General features: G+C 40.6%; 1 protein-coding gene and 1 pseudogene across 1 annotated transcript in view; both read left to right on the forward strand.

Annotated features, from left to right (window-relative positions):
- The window catches only part of Adam22 (ADAM metallopeptidase domain 22), a 222125-nt gene that overhangs the window by 84897 nt on the left and 122496 nt on the right, over positions 1–14732 (forward strand). The gene's annotated exons all lie outside the window — the stretch shown is intronic.
- LOC131905551 (small ribosomal subunit protein eS26-like) lies at positions 9780–10197 on the forward strand (annotated as a pseudogene).

Consider the following 14732-nt stretch of genomic DNA (forward strand, 5'->3'; position numbering starts at 1 on the left):
CCTTCAAACATCTAATTAATTTGATACTGCACCTAAATTAGAGAAGTAACTAGAGAGAGCCCAGGGAAGAATGTCAGTCATGTAGATGTGTATTGGTCTCTTTTTATTTCAAAGTTGGTCTGGAAATTATTTCGTTTTAAGGTTTCTGTTTATTCTGCAGTAGCTGAGCATGGGGCCTTGTGGTTATTCATTGACTTCTCCTTTATGAAAACATCATTTGAAGTTTGTGGCTCAAATGCATCAATGAAGATACTGTTTTTCTTTTGCTGGGTTAGTGGCTGAATTTAGATACAGAAGAACACAATGGTTTATCAGATAATTGTGAAGAGTTTCCCATACCAAGGCCTTAGATAGTCCCTTATGTCTGAGTACAGACATTTACAGTTGATATGTATGTAGCACATTCTCTTATCCATACCAATCTTCAGGTGAAGACAGTATAGTCATTTTCCACAAAAAAATTTCTCAAAATTTTTTCCAGGTATAATTTTGCAATATCTAAGTGTTATTTATTAAGCTCCGCAATGTTATTTATTAAGCGGTGCTGTTTACTGTGTGAGAAAAGCCACGAGGTACAACAAAACCCACTATAAGAGTTTATTAGGTGGAGGGAAATAGGAAAGATGTGCATAGGCCTGTGGAACGACTGTGCAGAAGAGGGGGGAGGAATAAGTGGAACCCGCTTTTTTTTATAAGTCCGCCCCGTCCCCCAACCCCACACATGCGCATATGGGCTCACTGTAGCAGCACACAGAAGATGTAGGATGGGCTCACTGTAGCAGCGCATGGATGATGTAGGACTAAGGCCCAGGGATGACTAAGCATCTTGCCAGTGCACACGTGGTCATGGGGGAGTGGTTAGGAATCCTAACACTAAGGAAACAGAAGAATGAAGCACATTTGACCCCAATATCTGTGATTTGGGGACAACTGTTAGTCTTAGAATATAGATGCTTACTCAGAGTAGCCCATTATGTCATCAATCTGATGATTTTCCATCGTTTATTGCTTATTTAAGACAATTTTAGATTATAAAGATTTTTTATAAATAAAGATCTTACTATAAAGATTATAAGATCTCTTTTAGCACGTTCTCCAAATGCTTGGCCAGACAAGTGAGTCCCCTTACAGTGTTACCATCTGCATGCCCTTGAATTTACTGTGACAACAGCTGCCACTGCTCATGCCAGTAATGGATGTTGGAAGGGTTTGCTGGCAAAGTCTTTAGTACCTTTGTGTGGTGAAGTAACACAATTTGGATATAGTTATGTTTTAGAAGCAGCCAAAAACACCCAGAATCATCTTTTTGAGTGTAATTAACCTAATTATAGAGAAGAAATCTTAAATCTAAAAATCTGAAGTAAAATATGCCCCAAATTTGAAAATTTTAAAGTACTGACCTGAGGCCAATTGTGGAAAATTCCCTATCAGATTTCATGATGTGGGTCACAGTGAAGATATGAACTTGAAATTGCTGTATAAAATTGCCTTTGGACTTGTACATTTGGCATATATGAAAAATAAATGAGTTTTGTGTTTGGACTTGGGTCCCATCCCCACGATGTCTCATTAGATATTTGCAAACATTCCCAAATCTGAGGAATATCTAAAAATGTAAACATTTCATGTCCTCAGAGTTTCAGATAAGGGATGCAGAGACTGCATATGATCCAAGCCTCTGGCAGGCATAATGGCATCTCTTCACTCATATGCCATTTCAGTTTTCTTTGAAGGCAATTCCAAAAGAGAAATTTTATAAACGTTTTGAGCGATTACAGTATTAGTGACTAAAATGGAGTCATCTTGAGATGACAGTGTGGAAATTAACACTCAGCTGACTATTCAGTTCTGCCATAATTTGTTTTAAAAAACAATCCCATTATTGTAATATTCTGGTACTGGAAAGAGGAAGACATTTTAGTGGAACCAAAATAACACTGGCTTGATTACCCCTGTTCTCGATGAAGGTCATTATAAGCTGACTAGTATTTCCTGGAAAGGGCCCCTGGGTAAGAATTGACAGCTAATGGAACTGACTGAAATTGAGATGGCAAAGGTCACCTTTTAAGGACTATGGTCTTGAGACAAGTGGTGAGATGTCAGGTTTTGTTCTTTGGTGTCCAGTTCATGCCTGTCTTACCTAGATTTCCCTGGTTCTGACTCGTCCCTGTAATTCCCCCCTTCCCCGCTCCCCCTGCACAAGAATTATATGCTCTGAGGAGAGCAGTGAAGATTTTACTTTACCTCCTGCTGGGTGCAATAGCCCATGCTTCCAATCCCAGTTGGTGGGCTGAGGAAAGGCAGGTGGAGGGGTCCAAGGACAACCTTGGTCTTTATAGTGAGTTCCAGGGTATCCAGGGCTACACAGCCAGACCTTGCTTGCTTGCTTGTTTGGTTTTTAAAAGTAAAGCCTCAGAAACCTTCCTACTTGTAGGTTGTGCTGGCATACCGAATCCCTGAATGTTGGATGTAGCTTTGCTTCATTTTACTGGCAGGAAGGGTCTGTCCAGTTACAGGAACAGGTAATATTTCAGAAGCTGTAAGAGTGGTAACTGACAAGAGAGGGTGGAAAGTTCATTCAAGTAGAGTGTAGGAAACGTTTGAGAATCAGAGGCACCGGATACCTCGACCTTTGGCTGTGTTGGATAACTGGAGGTTACTTTAATCTTTAAAAGGTATTGAACTCTAAAGCTTTGTAAAATGACAAATTTTTATAACTTTGTTTTATATCTATAAGGATATTAGAGAAGGGAAGAGGGAAGCATCCACACTTCTCTTTTTGATTAACAATTATTCATGCTTTATGGCAAGTAGAGTCGTCTGTTTAAATGCTATTAATAGGATTGTGGATTATTAATGACACCAAAAAGGAGTTACAGACGTTTTTAGAGGCTCCACACATTCAGAGAACTTGGCAGCACATTTTCCTGTCTGGATTCTAGACAGGCGTCTGCTGTAGGAAGTATGTTTGCAGAGCCCATTCTGTGCCATGGGTAGTGTTTGCCCCCTGCTGCTTTAAGGCAAAGGACACTTATTGTCGTTCACCGGAAGCTGGAAGACTCTGCAGTGTGCCAAAGCTAACTTTTGGAATTTTAGTAATTAGAAACAAAGCAGAGTTGGAAAGCAGAAAGCTTTAGCATGGAAGTAAAAATCTCAGAATGAAATCTGATTGATTTCTTATAGATTATAGAAGATTTACAGTATAGCACCTAGCGGTTTTTTTTTTTTTTTTTTTTGTTTTGTTTTGTTTTGTTTTTTTTCTAGACAAGGTCAAACTCTGTAGCCCAGCCTGGCCTTGAGTCTCACCCTCCCAAATTCCAGAACTGTAGGCATGAGCCACCAGGACTGGCTCTAGAGTTTGAGTCGTAAGGAGCAGGGGCAGTAAGAAGCCCAGCTCTCTCTGAGTCCCGGTGATTGGGGAAGTACATCTTCATTATGCTGGCAGAAGCATGTTTTCTCTGGGGAATAACAAGCGTCTCTGGATTGGGGATAGACAGCTGTGGGCAAGTATTGCACTTAAAACAGGAGGTGTGGTGAGGCTAGAAGAGACCCTGAGCCCAGTTTGGGTATCTGAATGTTGGAATTATGCCATACTATCCAGACAGACAGAAAGCTCCCTTTTGGGCCAAGACCAGCCCCTAGTAGGGAATGTACAGATGCTGGCCTTTGCGATTTTTCTTTCCAAGAGGTTTCTGTCTCTTCTCAAGAGACCTTCCTATGCGCATCATGCTGTTTTTCACACAGCCCCAAGCAGTATGCTAGTGGCTTCTGTCTTCGTTAGGGCTGCTATTGCTGTGGTGAAACACCATGACCAAAGCAACTTGGGGAGAAAAGGGTTTATTTGGTTTACACTTCCGTGTTGAAGTCCATCACTGAAGGAAATCAGGACAGGAACTCAAGCAGGGCTGGAACCTTGGAGGCAGGAGCTGATGTAGAGGCCATGGAGGGGAGCTGCTTACTAATCATACTGACTTGCTTATCATTGCTTGACCCTGATTTTTTCCCCCTCCTAAGACATTTTTTATAAATTATAAATTTTCATTTATTTTACCTCCCATCCACTCCTCCTCCATCTCCCTTCAGAAAGAGGCAGGCCTCTTATGGGTGTCAACCAAGCATGGTAAGCTACATCAAGTTGAGGCAGGACCAAACTCCTCCCTCTGCATCAAGGCTGCGTGAGGCAACCCAGCATGGGGAACAGGTTCCCAAAATGTAGCCTAAGTACCAGGGACAGGTCTTGATCCCATTGCTAGGAGCCCCCAAAACAGACCAAACTACACAATTGCTACCCATATGCAGAGGGCCTAGGTTGGCCCCATGCAGGCTCTCTAGCTGTTGGTACAGAGTCTATGAGCTATCATGAGCTCAGGTCAGTTGTCTCTGTGGGTTCTCTGTCATGACCTTGACTGTCCTGTTCATATAATCCCTCAACCATCTCGTCAACTCGATTCCCAGAGCTCAGCCCAATGCTTGGCTATGGATCTCTGAATCTCCTTCCATCAGTTACTGGATGAAGGTTCTAGGATGACAATAGGGTAGTCACTAATCTGATTACAGGAAAAGGCCAGTTCAGGCCCCCTCTCCACTATTGCTAGGAGTCTTAGCTGGGGTCTTCCTTGTGGATTCCTGGGAGTTTCCCTGGCACCAGGTTTCTCCCTAACCCAGAAATGCACCCCCTCTCCCTTTAAGACATCTCTTTCATTACTCTCCTCTTCTGTCCAGCTGCCAACCTTCTCAATGGGATGCCTCATGTTCCCATCCCTCCGTCATCCCCCCTTCTGCTCCCACCCCCAGTTTACCCAGGAGATCTCTTCTATTTCCCCTTCCCAGGGAAATCCACACATCCCTCTTTGGACCCTCCTTGTTACCTAGCTTCTCTGGGACTGTGGATTGTAGCCTGATTATCCTTTATTTTACATCTAATATCTACTTATGAGGGAGTACATACCATGTTTATCTTTCTGGATCTAGGTTACCTCAGTCAGTATTATTCTAGTTCTATCCATTTGCCTGCAAATTCCATGTCTTTTTTTTTTTTTACTTTTTTTTTTTTTTTTTTTTTTTTACAGCTGAGTAATACTCCATTGTGTAAATGTACCATACTTTTTAAAATCTATTCTTTGGTTGAGGGGCATCAGAAAAGTTGTATAGCCCCCTCAACAAACTGTTTGTAATGCTGCTTCTGAGAACAAGATGGTAAAGAAAATAACAAAAACAAAAATTTGAAGCTAAAGGATAGATTTTTTGAGTGGCCGTGTGTGAATTCCAGTGTATCATGGAGCAGCTGAGTTGTGGGAGGAGACAAAGCCATATAGAGATTAGAGAGTTGGAGATAGAGGGTGACTTGGGAGTCAGAGCGTCATAAGGTAACAGGCATAAACTGAAATAAAGGTCTTGATTAGATTAGCCTTCATGATTCTACAGGAAATGGAGCTGGTGAGGCTGGAAGTGGGGGTGGTACTCTCTTGCCGAGGAACAGGCCGGATGTAGAGTACAAACCTAACTTTTGCTCAGGAGGTCTTGTAAGTTTGGGGTGGTGAAAGGAGGTTGTGGGTGTGCAGTTTCCTTTGAACACATGGCTCTTCTTCATTTCTGATGATGAAGAGGTGTGCCTCACTACCAGAATATTATAAAAGTAGTAATCTTCAATGAATAGAATTAATTTGAACTACTCTCAATTCATTCTTTTTCTTTCTTTTTAAGGCCTTAGTGTCTTCCCTACTAGCCTTGAATTCATGATCTTCCTGACTCTGCCTTACATGTACTAAGATTACTGGCATACACTACCACATCTGGCTCATTTTTAATACCCAACTCTCTTATTTCTAGAATATTTATAGGAAATATAGGTAAATTTTGACATAGGACTATAATTTTCTTTTTTGAAAGTTAGCTCTACTCCTGACTGTGAGAATAAGTGGGTCTCTGACTCTTGTGCCTGCTCTTGGGACTGTTTTCCTCCTGTTGGGAATCACTTCAATGTGATAGTTTTTGCTTTATCTTTTTATATTTTAGTTTTCATGTTTGGTTGTTATCTCTTAGAAGCCTGTTCTTTTCTAACAAGAGACAGAAAAGGAGTGGATCTGGAGGGCAGGGGAGGTGGGAGGGACTGAGATGAACAGAGGGAAGAGAAACTATGTTGAGGATATAAAATATGAAAAAAGAATCCACTTTCAATGAAAGAAAGAAGGGGAAGGGAATAGTGGGATAGGAAGGGTTAAATTTGTGTGGGGAGGAGAGCAAGGTAGAGAAGGGAATATGGAGAGTGATAAATAACACTAAAGATATTTCAAAAAGTCATATGAAATATACTACTGTAGAAGCTTATATATATATATTCTAAATATATGTTCTGCACTATATCCATATAGTAGGATAATAGTAGTATATGTGGAATATATATTCCATATATATTCATATATATACATATATATTTATTTATTTTAAGGCAAAGTTACTTATAACCAGGCAATGATGCTGTTGCTAGACACCAGAGTCTAACAAATAAAAGCACAGTGCTGAGAATGGGTTGCTTCTTTTGACGGAGTTGTTGGCCAGTGAGGTCTGAAAGACCCTCAAAATCTGTAGAGGCTGTTGTCAAAATATTTGGCTACCCTCCAGATGCTCTGAATCTGACAGAGACCCCCAAAACTGAACAAAGCACTTGATTCCCCTCCAGAATTAACAGTAAGGCCCTGTTACTGAAGACATTGTAGAATTGAGCCACGGAACATAGAAAACAAACTGTTACAGACCTGGAAGCTTCATCCCTGCTGGCTAGTTTTCATAGTGCTAGAAGGTGCTGAGCAAGTTACCAAAACAGAAAAGTAGTCACCAGTTTTCCTCAGCTGTGAAACTTGTGACCTAAACCATTGACAGGCCTGACAGGCCTACTGGTGCAACAGTGGCATGAGTACCACGGGTACCCAACCACTTTCTGATGGAACTTAATCCTCGATCCATAAGATGAAACCTATATCTGGCACCATCATCAGGCCAAGACCCTGGAGCTAGACAGTTCATGAACATAGTGAAGAACCTACTACTATAATGCTGCTAAATGGACATGGTATCAAACTGACTCCTAACATTTATCATTATACCAGTAGATCAATGCATCTCTCAGTCCTCATCAGGGAATATCTTATTTGCAGTCGATGGCACAGAGACTCACAACTGGACAGGGTACAGAAAATAAGAGACTTCAGAATGCTGAGCCTTGAATGCACATCTATACTGGACCCTTCTTTCCAGGGTATAGGGATCCTTGAAGAAGAGGGAACAGAAACAGTTTAAGAGCCAGATGTGGTGGTTGACTACAAGTAAATGATATCTTCTGGGCGCAGCAGAGCAAATGTACATGTGAACCCATGGTGGTTGTGAACAGCATTCACAAGTCTTTTGTAGGCCCAAGGAAGACCAAATTCTAACATGGAGAGGGAAATTGGACATGAAATTCCATTCCTACTTGCAGAGCTATCAGCAATTGTTAGCTGCTAGGAGAAAAAACAGTTAAGTTTTCTCTAAGAGAGTAGCGCTGGTATGTAGACCAGTAGAAGACCACACATCCAAGATATCTGGGCTGCATGAATCAGTCTTCAATGAGTTAAAAAAAAGAGAGAAGAAAAGGACATAAAGGTGGGTGCGGAAGGTTATAGGTCTGGGTTGAGGGAGGAAGGGTGAATATACTCAAAACACATTTTATGAAATTCTTAAAGAACCAATACAAATTTAAAAAATTAAGAATGGGACTGGGGAGATGACTTAGTTGGTAAAGTGTTTGCTGTGTTAGCGTGGAGACCTGAGTTTTATTCCTAGAGCCCATGTTAAAAATAATAAATAAAGATATGCAAAGGTACCTAAAATAAGTAAAGTTAGTCCTAGATTTTGCTGTTGAATCAGAGAGGAGTTTGTTTCCCTTGGTTGAATGCCATACATTTCACCTGGGGCTCCATTTCATGGCTTTACTGATGTGTGTTCCCTGATATCCTTGATTGTCAACTTGGCAATGAGTTACAACAATCAGAACATGCAACACTACGTTATATGCTAATAGACTCCTACTAGAATATTTGTAAGCTGGTAGTTTGATTATACTTTAACGCTTGGTGACATTTGATAGTATATAATAAAACTAGGAAGTTCTGATTTTGTAATATGGATGTGACCTGGCTTTTTTGTTTTTAACAATCCTGTGATCCTACTGCAAAGCTAGACTTAGAAAATCTTGACTTTATTAGAAATAAGGAGTCTATAAATAAGAGCTAACATCCATCAATGACAGTCCCCATCTCAATGTTCACTAAACATATTTATTCTGAGCCTGCACACTGAATATTCACTGATAATTTTCATCAGATTTTGACTTAATAGAATGTAACTGTCTTGGTTACTTTCTTATGGCTGTGATGAGACACCATAACCAAGTCCACTTATTTAATTGGAGACTTGCTTATAGTTTCAGAAGATTAGTTCATGAACATCATGATGGGGAACATGGCCTCAGGCAGGCAGGCAGGCATGGTGCTGGAGCAGCTGCTGAGTGCTCACATCTGATCTGCAAGTTGCAGGCAGAAGAAGGGAGGGAGAGAGGAAGAGAGGGAGAGAGGGAGTGAGATAAGGAGAGAGAGGAAGAGAGGGAGAGAGGGAGTGAGATAAGGAGAGAGAGAGAGAGAGAGAGAGAGAGAGAGAGAGAGAGAGAGAGAGAGAGACAGACACTGAGAGAGACTGAAAGAGACTGACTGGACCAGTATGGATTTCAGAAACTGCAAAGCTTACCCCCAGTGACACATTTTCTTCATTAAGACCACACCTCCTCCAACAAGGCCACACCTCCCAATCCTTCCCAAATAGTTCTACCAATTTGGGACCAAACATTCAAATACATGAGCCTGCTCACTCTAACCCCCACAGTAACTAAAATAGTTTCACCTTTCAGCACAAGTCTGTTCAGTAGTTCCCTTGTATGTGCATAAATGGGAAGAATTTTCATGTTTACAGCTTAGAAAGTAATAAAATGAAACTCTCATCCAAAGAGTATGTCATGGATAAGCTTTGAACTCACTTTTGTAGTTTCAATTTTATGTAGCATAAACAAAACAGGACTTTTAAACACTGGTTATTATGTGCTGAGGGAATAGATACTAATTTTGGCATAAAACTGTGCTGAAGAGTGAATGATTAACTCTTGCTGCTACAGATGTTCAGGAACTTATCTGGTTTCTGGATAGTGAGGATTCTCAACACGACAGTTCTCTCCCAACTAGTTTTGGATAATTAATTCTTGGTTAAGAGGAGTAAGAAAAATAAATACCTAAGAGAGAGAAGATGAATTGGCAGGGACTGGCAGAAGAGTACAGAGAATAAAAGAGAAAGGTCAAAAAGTACTTTCTTAAAAAAAGCTCTCAGCTCACTGTATATTTCTCTTAAGTAAAATGAATGTGGGTTCTTAAAGTTGCCATAAGTTCTTCTAATAAGCTTTTCATAGCTAAACATCTAATGACATCTCTGATTTTTATTGTGACCCTATCTTTACTAGATGGCTTATAATCATGTTGGAAGTTTTATGATTCTTTCATATTCATATTATCCCAAGTAAATTTTTCTCAAATATTAGAGTACTGCTCTAAAGAAAATGTGTTGATTGTCTGTAATATAGCAGTTACTAAATGTGAGAACAGGAATGCATGATCAACCTCTGCCTTGTTGTTTGTTATTTTGCATGGTTCTGCGCATTGATTGCGCAGATAGGTTTCACATGGTGCCAGAATGAATCCAAAATGACCTCAGCCATTTGGTTAGAAATCAGTGTCAGTGCTCTTTTGGGTCTTGGCTTCAAGATGAAAAAAAAAAAAAAGGCTAGAAGAAACAACAGTTGTGCCAAAAAGGGCCGAGGCCATGTGCAGCCAATTCGCTGCACAGACTGAGCCTGGTGCATGCCCAAGAACAAGGCCATCGAGAAGTTCTTCATTTGGAACATTGTAGAGGTTGCTATTATTCAGGGACATATCCGAAGCAAGTGTCTTGGATGCTTATGTGTTTCCTGAACTCTGTGTCAAGCTGTATTACTGTATGAGCTGTGGTGTTCATAGCAAGGTAGTCAGGAATCGATCTCTTGAAGCCTGGAAGAACTGAACACCTCTACCATGATTTAGACCTGCTGGTGCTGCACCATGACCTCCACCAAAGCCCATGTAAAGAGGTAGCTTTCTAAGGACAGAAGAAAAAACACACTGGAAAAATAAAATGGAAGTTATACTTAAGAAAGAAGGAAGGAGAGAAAGAAAGGGAAGAAAGGAAGGAAAGAAGGAAGGAAGGAAGGAAGGAAGGAAGGAAGGAAGGAAGGAAGGAAAATTAGTGCTGGTGTTGACTGGGAATTCAGGTGGTGCTGTTGGCTAGGAACCTGATTTGTCTCCTTGTGCTTGTTCCTGGTTGTTGCATGGGCTTTCTGACATCATAGTGGTATGACTCCAAAAATAGATTTCCATATATATATGGAATATATATGTATATATATAGTATATGTATATATACTATATGTAGTAGAAGCTTTGGGTCTCAAATGATACATAGGATCACTTCTGCCATAATACATAAGAGCCAGCTCATATATGGGAGGATGGGAAAGATGATCTATACCTCATTAAGAGAGGAATAGCAATGAAAATAGCCATTTTTAATCAATAACTTCTGTTGGCCACAAAATATTTATATTTTCACTTGTGTAAGAGGTACTAAATTCTTTGTTCCATTATAACATCAGGAGAAAGTTCAAGGGTCAGGTTCCCAGCATCTGTCTGGAAGGTTTCTAAGGGAAACTTAGGTTCAAACATTAGGCCTAAAAAGTAAGTTATTTATTTCATATCAACTGAAGATGAAGATAGATAGGGACAGGGTGACTGCAAAAGACAACCTTGTCCAAATGGGTGGGTGCAAGTAGGACCTACCAGGAAGCCACTAGTCCATAAAAATTGTGATACTGAGACAGGTTCCCCTGCTCTGGTAAAAGAGAATGTATGGGTTTTTTTTTTTTTTGTTTGTTTTTTTATTGATCATTGATATTTCCTACTTGTTTGGGAGGTCGAGTCTTGCTACACAACCGAAGCTGGCCTTACCTCAGTCCTCTTGCCTCAGCCTCTCAAGGGCTGTAAACAGAAGTGTGCACCGCTGTGCTTGCCTGGGGATGGTTAATTAAGGTTTTCTTTCTTGGGAATGGCTCTTTGTGGTTCTCAGCAGCACTCTCTGACTACCATTTCTTTTATATAAGAAATGGCCCATGTTTTAGCTTACGTATCTTTCTTAGCCCAATTTCTGATCCTAAAAATGCTTAAAATGACTTTGGTTTTGATTCAAGCTAGTGTTCTAGAAATACTATTCTTAGTCTGAATTTCATGTGAATCTTATTTGAATTTACCCTATTAGTCAAAATATACCAATAAATGTTTTTGAGATAGCTCGCTCTCCGCTTAGGGCTGCAACCAAGGCTCTGTGAGACAATGCCTTCAGGATTCTTAATAGCATTTGTATTTATATGATCCTATCATTTAAATATACCTTTAAGATTCTTATAGGGCTGGGGATGTAGGGGAACAGCCCTTGTTTTAGATGTATGAAGGCCTGGGTTTGATCTCTGTCACTGAGCAGGGATCCCTAGAACTTTTCTTGTTTAGGGGAGTAAGCAGGCTCTTAGGAGTCTTGGAAAGGCTTTTCTATTGATATATGGTCTTGAGGAAACAGCCTAAAGTCTTTCTGAGGTTTTGGCTGAGAGTCTCCTCTCCTTGACAAGATCTTAGCCAGTGTTGTGCCCAGATCGTGACCCCCAGAGAGACCACCAAAGACGAGCAAACCGGAATGCAAAAGCATGGTTTAATTCTGGATATCCAAAAGCAATACAAGCCTAGGCAGGGACTTCGTCCAATACATCCAACGCAGTGGAAGCTGGAGGAAGCGCCCACCTATCTGCAAGCTCAGCTTTTAAAGGGAAAAGTCACAAGGTTACATCGTTTAGGGGTGCTAGTACGGGTACAATTCTGATTGGCTCGCTTCTAGGGGCTTCTAAAAATTACTTCTAAGGGAGTGGTTGCCCGCCACCATTTCTCATTGGCTGCCCTCAGGTGAGGGCATTTTTATGGTCAGTTACCCTGGAAACCAGGGAGAGGACATTCCATAGTCTGGCAGGCATTACCTCGTGACTATCTTGTGACTCTGTACTTTTACACTTCCTGGTTTCTGGAATCTGAACTGACTGGTTTCAGTAACTAATGGCCTATTCCCAAAAGGAAAAATCTTAGGCCTTAATTTTAGGGTGAAAGCATTTTGGTCTTATTTCTAAGATGGCTCATTTTGGTCTCACAGCCAGGACGTCACATTTTACAGCGTCTGAGGTTCAGTAGTTGTCCTGAGGCTGATTCTTTGAAACGGTGGCCAAGGCAGTTGCTCCTTTGTTTCTTAGGCGTTTTTAATGCATGTGCTGGGAGTGGTGTCCTCCTTAGTGTAGCACTTCTGAAACATCAGAATCTGGCTTCTTCCGTGGGCGGTTTTTATGACCAGATCGCGGGGACCCCCAAAAGACCACCACGGAGACTGAATCCCGAATGTAAAAGCCAAGAGCCTTTATTTCAAGCTCCAGAGCTTGGTCCCTCTGTCTGTCTGACACAGTGGTGAGAGCAGAGAGCCCTGAGCTCAGGTGGGGCAGAGTTTTTATGATAGCAGAGGTTGGGGTGAGCGGATTTCCAGGGTTCAGGACCCTGATTGGCTGACAATTGTCTAGGGGTATCTGTAAAACAAAAAAATAGGTGTGTGCTAGACTCAAGGACATCTGGCCACCTTATCTGATGGTTGGAATGTCTGGGATGTCAGGTGCTTCCTCACCCCTGGGTGGATCCCTGGGTGGGGTCAGCCTAAGGATTTGCCTGTCAGTAAGCCTGTCACAGAAGCTGTGTCTAGGCCCCTAAGCCTGTTATGGCTGCTGTGTGGTCAAGCTGTGCTGGGGCCCTCCACAGTGGTTATGTTAATTTATGGTGATGTCTGCAGTTTTTTTTGTCATCATAAAGCTATTGCCAGGACACACTTTGGGCACACAGTTGATTGTTGCTTAGGAGAGGCATGTGTTTGCATTCTAGTAAACACTGTCTAAGAACAAGGCAGTATGTAGACTGGAAAGATGAGATCCTCAGGAAGTCATCATGACTACTTTGAAGATTTGAGGAGAGAGAAATAGGGAGTATCTTCTCATAGTAAAGTGACTAAAAAAAATGTAAAGGCCTTCTGGGCATTGAGTGTTACACTGAGGGACCGATTGATAACTGTGCTCATGAATGGAGCCTATAGTTATTCAGATGCTGTGGTGGGGAGCAGGCTTTGATTTGTAGAAGAGTTAAGTTTAACATGGTTGAATTTTGCCTGGGCTAGTACAAAAGTATAACACAGTACAAATGAGAAAGTTTATAGACTATGCGCAAGTAGATGATTATCATTATTATCAAAGAATGCGAACTGGTTTAAGTGGACTAGACAGAGGAGAATGGCAATGAAAAATCATAGGTAGCATCAGTGGTTTAAAAACCTAATAAGGGACTGGATGTATGGCTCAGTAGTTAGAGCACTTGTTCTTACAGAGGACTTAGGTTCCATTGCCAACACCCATATGGTGGCTCACAACCATCCGTATTCCAATTCTAGAGGATTTGATACCGTCTTCTGATCTCCATGGGCACCTGGCATGCATGTGGTACATAGACATACATGAAGGCAAAACCCTTATACAATTAAAATAAATAAGCCTAAAAAATAAAAATGACAAAAAAAAATAAAAAATTTCTACTGGGAATTCTAGAGAAAGATTTGTAAATACAAATTAGTGAATAGGTAGTGATTTGATTGAAATCAAGATTATCAAAGTCATGTGAAATCACTTGGAGGCGGGCTTAGTGTCATATCAAACTTATAATCTCCATTTTAAACATGAACAAATTATGTTCATAAAATTAAATAATGTATCCAAAGTTATATAATTGGTAAGTGGCAGAGGGCAGATGGAATATCAAATACTTGTTCTCAACTTCCCAGTTTTTGTTATTATAAAGCTGCTTCTGATTCATGATAGCTTCCTAGTAAACAAAGCATCGCCATTATTTTGACAGAAAATGTTTGTTATTGTTGTTTAGATCTTTGAGACAAGGTTTTGCTTTGTAGCCAAGGCTGGTCTCAAACTTGCAGCAATCCTCCGGCTTTGATGTCTTGGATACCTAGATTACAGATGTGTGCCACCCTGCTCTGTGCTGTGACTGAAAGCACATTGTATTGGTTTTACTCTTCTAGGCTTATTATAGCATGCAAATGAAATGAGAAGCAGAGCTCGGAACGCTTCCTCATTTTCAAAATGGTTTTTATCTTTTAAAGTTCATAAAAAAGCATCCATACACAAGGTATTAAGTAAGCTGTCAGCATAGAGTGAACTTTCCTTTGTACATTTATGGTAAGACAACATTTTCTCTATGCAATGGAGACCATCTCATTTCCTATTTTACAGTGATCCAAGTAGATCTTTGCTTTACGATAAATAAACAACAATGTCCTGAAGAAAAAGACAAGATAATTTTGATTATTTCTATTTCATGAGACTTTATGAAAATGTACTTAGTGGCTGTGGATGGCAATAAGTACTATTTTACATTTCAGTAGAAGGAACCGTGACATTTTTAATGGAAGGTTTTCTAGCCCAGTCATTAAAA

The sequence above is a fragment of the Peromyscus eremicus genome, chromosome 3, assembly GCF_949786415.1.
Source record: "Peromyscus eremicus chromosome 3, PerEre_H2_v1, whole genome shotgun sequence".
Taxonomy (NCBI): domain Eukaryota; kingdom Metazoa; phylum Chordata; class Mammalia; order Rodentia; family Cricetidae; genus Peromyscus; species Peromyscus eremicus.